The sequence below is a fragment of the Mytilus galloprovincialis genome, chromosome 12, assembly GCF_965363235.1.
Source record: "Mytilus galloprovincialis chromosome 12, xbMytGall1.hap1.1, whole genome shotgun sequence".
In the NCBI taxonomy this organism is placed as follows: Eukaryota; Metazoa; Mollusca; class Bivalvia; order Mytilida; family Mytilidae; genus Mytilus; species Mytilus galloprovincialis.
Window position 1 is genome coordinate 41,201,266 of NC_134849.1, and position 6,525 is coordinate 41,207,790.

Sequence of the window (6,525 nt, forward strand, 5' to 3'; positions counted from 1 at the left end):
GTTGACATATTTGTAGCTCTTACAGTACTTTGCTGAACATTATTCCTGTTTACAGTTTATCTCTATAACAATATTCAAGATAATAACCAAAAGCCGCAAAATTTTCTTAAAATTACCAATTCAGGGGCAGCAACCCAACAACGGGTTCTCCGATTGGTCTTAAATTTCAGGGCAGATATATCTTGACCTAATTAAATATTTAATCCACAGCAGAGTTGCTCTAAATGCTTTCAGAGATATGAACCAGAAATGCATTTTACCCTTTGTACTATTTTTAGTCATGTCCACCATCTTGGTTCGCGGGCAGGGTCATCGGACACATATTTTAAACTAGATACCCCAATGGTGATTGTGGTCAAGTTTGGTTTAATTTGTCGTAGTAGTATAGAGGAGAAGATTTTTGTAAACAACAACGGGTTCTCTGATTCATCTGAAAATTTCAGGGCGGATAGATCTTGGCCTGATAGGCAATTTTATCAGATTTGCTCTAAATGCTTTGGTTTCAGAGATATATAAGCCAAAATCTTTATTTTACACCTATGTTCTATTTTTAGCCATGGCGGCCATCTTGGTTGATTGGCCTGGTCACCGGACACATTTTTCAAACTAGATAACCCAATGATGATTGTGGCCAAGTTTTTTTTTAAATTGGTCTAATAGTTTCAGAGGTGAAGTTTTTTGTTAAAGTTAACGACGACGACGGATGCCAATTAAGTGACGAGAAAAGCTCACTTGGACCTTCGGGCCAGGTGAGCTAAAAATAGACAAAACAGTATAAATGTAATAATTTACAATGTCAAATACAAGAAATGACCTACAATCGATGTTAGCAAAATTTACCTTATATGTTCAGTATACCGTGACATTGGGATCAAAACTCTGATTTGGCATTAAAATTAGAAAGATCATATCATAGGGAACACGGGTACTAAGTAAATCAAAAACTACCTTGACCAACACTTAAACATGAAGCGGGACAGACAGACGGACGAATGGATGAACGAACGGACACACAGACCAATAAAAACATAATGACTCTAGAATGGGCATAAAAACGCCAAACAAAATAATGATAAAATCGTCAGTAAAAAGCAATAACTCTAATAAGGGGCGAACTGACAGACAGACGACAGATGGATGAACGAACAGACATACAGACCGAAAAATATAATTGTTGTCTATTCGTTTGATGTGTTTTATAATTTGATTTTGCGATTTGATTAAGGACTTTCCGTTTTGAATTTTCCTTGGAATCAGTATTTTTGTGATTTTACTTTTAAGTTTAATTTGACTAAATTGTTTCATAAAATATCCTTGTAAAGGTAAACGGACGACAACGAACGTCAAATGCTCCCACAGGTCCTGCGGTCCAGGTGAGCTTAACAATAAGTGCGGAAACGATTGCCTGCAATAAATCTAGCAAATAAACACATCTAATTCATGTGAAACGTTTATTTAATGAAAAGTACAGTCATATACAGATGCCATTTGTTCACTGTGCCCAAAATTTCATATATAACTATCATATATATATGCAATAATTAGGATCTACCATAATAATATAAAGGTTGATTTTTTCCCTCACTAAGGGTGAAATAACCTTGACCTTTAGCATCCCAGCATACAGCCTCTCCTTGAGGTTCGTCAATGTATGGTACTTCTATAGGATCGGATTGCAGTGCGGTAAGCACATCACCGTTCGGAATGTTCCAATAGAACATTTTGTGATGAGAAATTAATAACAATTCTTGACCGTTGGGGGAAATGTCGCCGCCTGTGGACAGGATGCGACACTTGCAAAACAAAAGTCAGGATAAACTAAAAAAAAAAAAAGGCAGGACCGAACAGAGTGAAAAATAAAAAGGCTGAGCAGAGATTACAGCTAAAAAAAAATGCACGACAAAATTGTTCATCCATTATGCGGCATAAACGTGATAGTTGAATTTCTGGGCACATATTTAACAGACTGAGTATAATATTTGTATTTTACTTTAAATTACACGTCTTTCCATAATGAATATACATGCATATAATACAGGTTTAAAAAAACCAGGAATATAAGAGAATCCCGGGTTATTTGTTCTTTCAATCTTAAGTTTAAATTGTGGCGTCACGTGAAATTTTACAACACAGACAAAATTTTGCAAACATGTAAGATTTCCAATTTAAAAAAAAATGACTAGCTGTATGGTTACGGACGATTGTTTGCTTCTCTAGTTTTTCTCCTTTTGTCAGATATTTGAAATCCTCTAGTTTTTTCTATGTAGTACCATGAAAACTTTTGCACGCTAACCCCGTCTTTTCATTTTACATTTTTTTTATGCACCACCTACGATAGTAGAGGGGCATTATGTTTTCTGGTCTGTGCGTCCGTTCGTTGGTTCGTCCCGCTTCAGGTTAAAGTTTTTAGTCAAGGTAGTTTTTGATAAAGCTGAAGTCCAATCAAATTGAAACTTAGTACGCATGTTCCTTATGATATGAACTTTCTGACTTTAAAGCCAAATTAGACTTTTGACCCCGATTTCACGGTCCAATAAACATAGAAAATGAAAGTGCGAGTTTTAGGTTAAAGTTTTTGGTCAAGGTAGTTTTTGATGAAGTTAAAGTCCAATCAACTTGAAACTTAATACACAAAAGTCATGTTCCATATGGTATGATTTTTCTAATTTTAATGCCAAATTAGATTTTTTACCCAATTTCACGGTCCATTGAACATGGAAAATGATAGTGCGAGTGTTAGGTTAAAGTTTTTGGTCAAGGTAGTTTTTGATGAAGTTAAAGTCCAATCAACTTGAAACTTAATACACAAAAGTCATGTTCCATATGGTATGATTTTTCTAATTTTAATGCCAAATTAGATTTTTTACCCAATTTCACGGTCCATTGAACATGGAAAATGATAGTGCGAGTGGGGCATCCGTGTTCTTTGGACACATTCTTGTTTTAATATAGTTTCAATTCAATAAAATTACTTTTCATTTTTATAATTTTTCAAAGGAAAAGGGTACAAATGTTTAATATATTATATACAAAATCTCGATTATATTTTTTCGTATGGTTTTTTGGTTTCTATTCGACTTGAGAATTTTGTTTTTTTTTCTTTTTGGTATCTCTGAGCTTTTTCTTTCGCATTTGTGTTCAAAATGGATTATTTAAACATCCGGACAATAAAGACCACCGACATTAAGGATATGCTATTAAACAAAGTTACTGTCATGAACACTTCATAGCTGTGAATTATTCGGAAACAATTGTTAATATTTAACCCATTGACGAGTATATGGATTGGAAAAGAAGGGGGCCGTCATTTTTGAATTCTTAATTTTTAGATCATTTTTCTCTATTCTTTATATTTTTGCCCGTTATTCTCTATTCTGTATATTTCCGCATCCCATTTTTCTTTATTCTTTGTGCTTCTGGTCCTTTTGTTGTCTTTTAATTTCGTTATATTTTAAGCCCGTTGTTCTCTCTTCTGTAGCCCCCATCAAAAACCTCATTGATTCTTAGAATATTTTTATAATATAAAATAGAACAATGAATTCTCCAGACATCCATGTCGTAATGCAAATGACCTTGATTTAAGAATTATAAATTATTCATATTCTCGGACTTCAACTTTGAACTCCGTTAACCGTTAAAGAACGACACCGTTAAGCTGACTATTCAAGTATTATATTATTTTGTAAAATATATTGTTTCCTTACTAGTGTGAATCAAGATGTCGGGGTTAATATTTATAAGGCTAGCCTTCAATGATATTCATAGTCGTCAATAGTATTCATGTCAGAGATGACTTGCGTACGAGGATGTATCCACTGGTATCATAAAATAACATTTTTTGATTATATTTTTTATAAACATGCAAAAAGTAAAATCACAAAAATACTGAATTCCTTGGAAAATTCAACACGGAAAGTCCCTTATCAAACGGAAAAATCAAAACTTCAGACACATCACAAACGAATGGATAACAACTGTCATATTCCTGACTTAATGGTACCGACTTTATCTTAAGGTGGTACCTAACACTACAGGGAGATAACTCTGTAAAGTCAGCTTAACGTTTTAATTACGTTGTGTTGTAAAGGGAATATTAAGCTTCTCAATGATCAAAATTGGTGTTTGTCAAACTTCTATATAACCAGTGTAATTTTTCTTACAAACTGTTGGTTCAAAATTTTTGAAATTTTTATATTTCTGTTAAAGGGTCAAAGAGTAAATACTTTGTCAAAATTTTATGAAAATTTAACGTGAGCCAAATTAATTTTAGTGAAAGTGTTGGGTACCACCTTAATATGTAGAAAAGGGAGGATTGAACCTAGTTTTATAGCTACCTATATATAAACCTCTTGCTTGTATTAAAGTCGCATCAAATTCCATTATATTGACAACAAAGTGGGAACAAAACAAATAGACATAATATGTTAAAATGTCAAAAATCGGGATACAGCAGTCAACATTATGTTATAAACAAAATCACTATAAAAACAAACAAATATGTCCACAAAGGATATAGATAAAGCACATTAGGAAAAACGAAAGACAAGAATACAAAAATTTACCATAGCATACCAACACAATGACGGGATGAATAAGTACACAAAATGTACCGAGCCACGTCAAATCAATATTACAAACTAGAGGCTCTAAAGAGCCTGTGTCTCTCACCTTGGTCTATGTGCATATTAAACAAAGGACACAGATGGATTCATGACAAAATGGTGTTTTGGTGCTGGTGATGTGTTTGTAGATCTTACTTTACTGAACAATCTTGCTGCTTACAATTATCTCTATCTATAATGAACTTGGCTCAGAAGTGACAGTTGAAAATATGTTGTAAAAATTTACAAAAATTTACAAATTTATGAAAATTGTTAAAAATTGACTATAAAGGGTAATAACTGCTTAAGGGGTCAATTGACCACTTTGGTCATGTTGACATATTTGTAGCTCTTACAGTACTTTGCTGAACATTATTCCTGTTTACAGTTTATCTCTATAACAATATTCAAGATAATAACCAAAAGCCGCAAAATTTTCTTAAAATTACCAATTCAGGGGCAGCAACCCAACAACGGGTTCTCCGATTGGTCTTAAATTTCAGGGCAGATATATCTTGACCTAATTAAATATTTAATCCACAGCAGAGTTGCTCTAAATGCTTTCAGAGATATGAGCAAAAAATGCATTTTACCCTTTGTACTATTTTTAGTCTTGTCCGCCATCTTGGTTCGCGGCAGGGTCATCTGACACATATTTTAAACTAGATACCCCAATTATGATTGTGGCTGAAGTTTGGTTTAATTTGTCTTCGTAGTTTAGAGGTTTAGAGAAGAAGATTTTTGTAAACAACAACGGGTTCTCTGATTCATCTGAAAATTTTAGGGCAGATAGATCTTGTCCTGATAGGTAATTTGATCCCATGTTAGATTTGTTCTAAATGCTTTGGTTTCAGAGATATAAGCCAAAATCTACAATTTACCCCTATGTTCTATTTTTAGCCATGGCGGCCATCTTGGTCGGTTGGCCTGGGGACCGGACACATTTTTCAAACTAGATAACCCAATGATGATTGTGGCCAAGTTTTTTTTTTTAAATTGGTCCAATAGTTTCAGAGGAGAAGATTTTTGTAAAAGTTAACGACGACGACGGATGCCAATTAAGTGACGAGAAAAGTTCACTTCGACCTTCGGGCCAGGTGAGCTAAAAATAGACAAAACAGTATACATGTAATAATTTACAATGTCAAATACAAGAAATGACCTACAATCGATGTTAGCAAAATTTAACTTATATGTTCAGTATACCGTGACATTGGGATCAAAACTCTGATTTGGCATTAAAATTAGAAAGATCATATCATAGGGAACACGGGTACTAAGTACATCAAAAACTACCTTGACCAAACACTTAAACCTGAAGCGGGACAGACAGACGGACGAATGGATGAACGAACGGACACACAGACCAAAAAAACATAATGACTCTAAAATGGGCATAAAAACGCCAAACAAAATAATGATAAAATCGTCAGTAAAAAGCAATAACTCTAATAAGGGGCGAACTGACAGACAGACGACAAATGGATGAACGAACAGACACACAGACGACAAATGGATGAACGAACAGACACACAGACGACAAATGGATGAACGAACAGACACACAGACGACAAATGGATGAACGAACAGACACACAGACGACAAATGGATGAACGAACAGACACACAGACCGAAAAATATAATTGTTGTCTATTCGTTTGATGTGATTTATAATTTGATTTTGCGATTTGATTAAGGACTTTCCGTTTTGAATTTTCCTTGGAATCAGTATTTTTGTGATTTTACTTCAAGTTAAGTTTAATTTGACTAAATTGTTTCATAAAATATCCTTGTAAAGGTAAACGGACGACAACGAACGTCAAATGCTCCCACAGGTCCTGCGGTCCAGGTGAGCTTAACAATAAGTGCGGAAACGATTGCCTGCAATAAATCTAGCAAATAAACACATCTAATTCATGTGAAA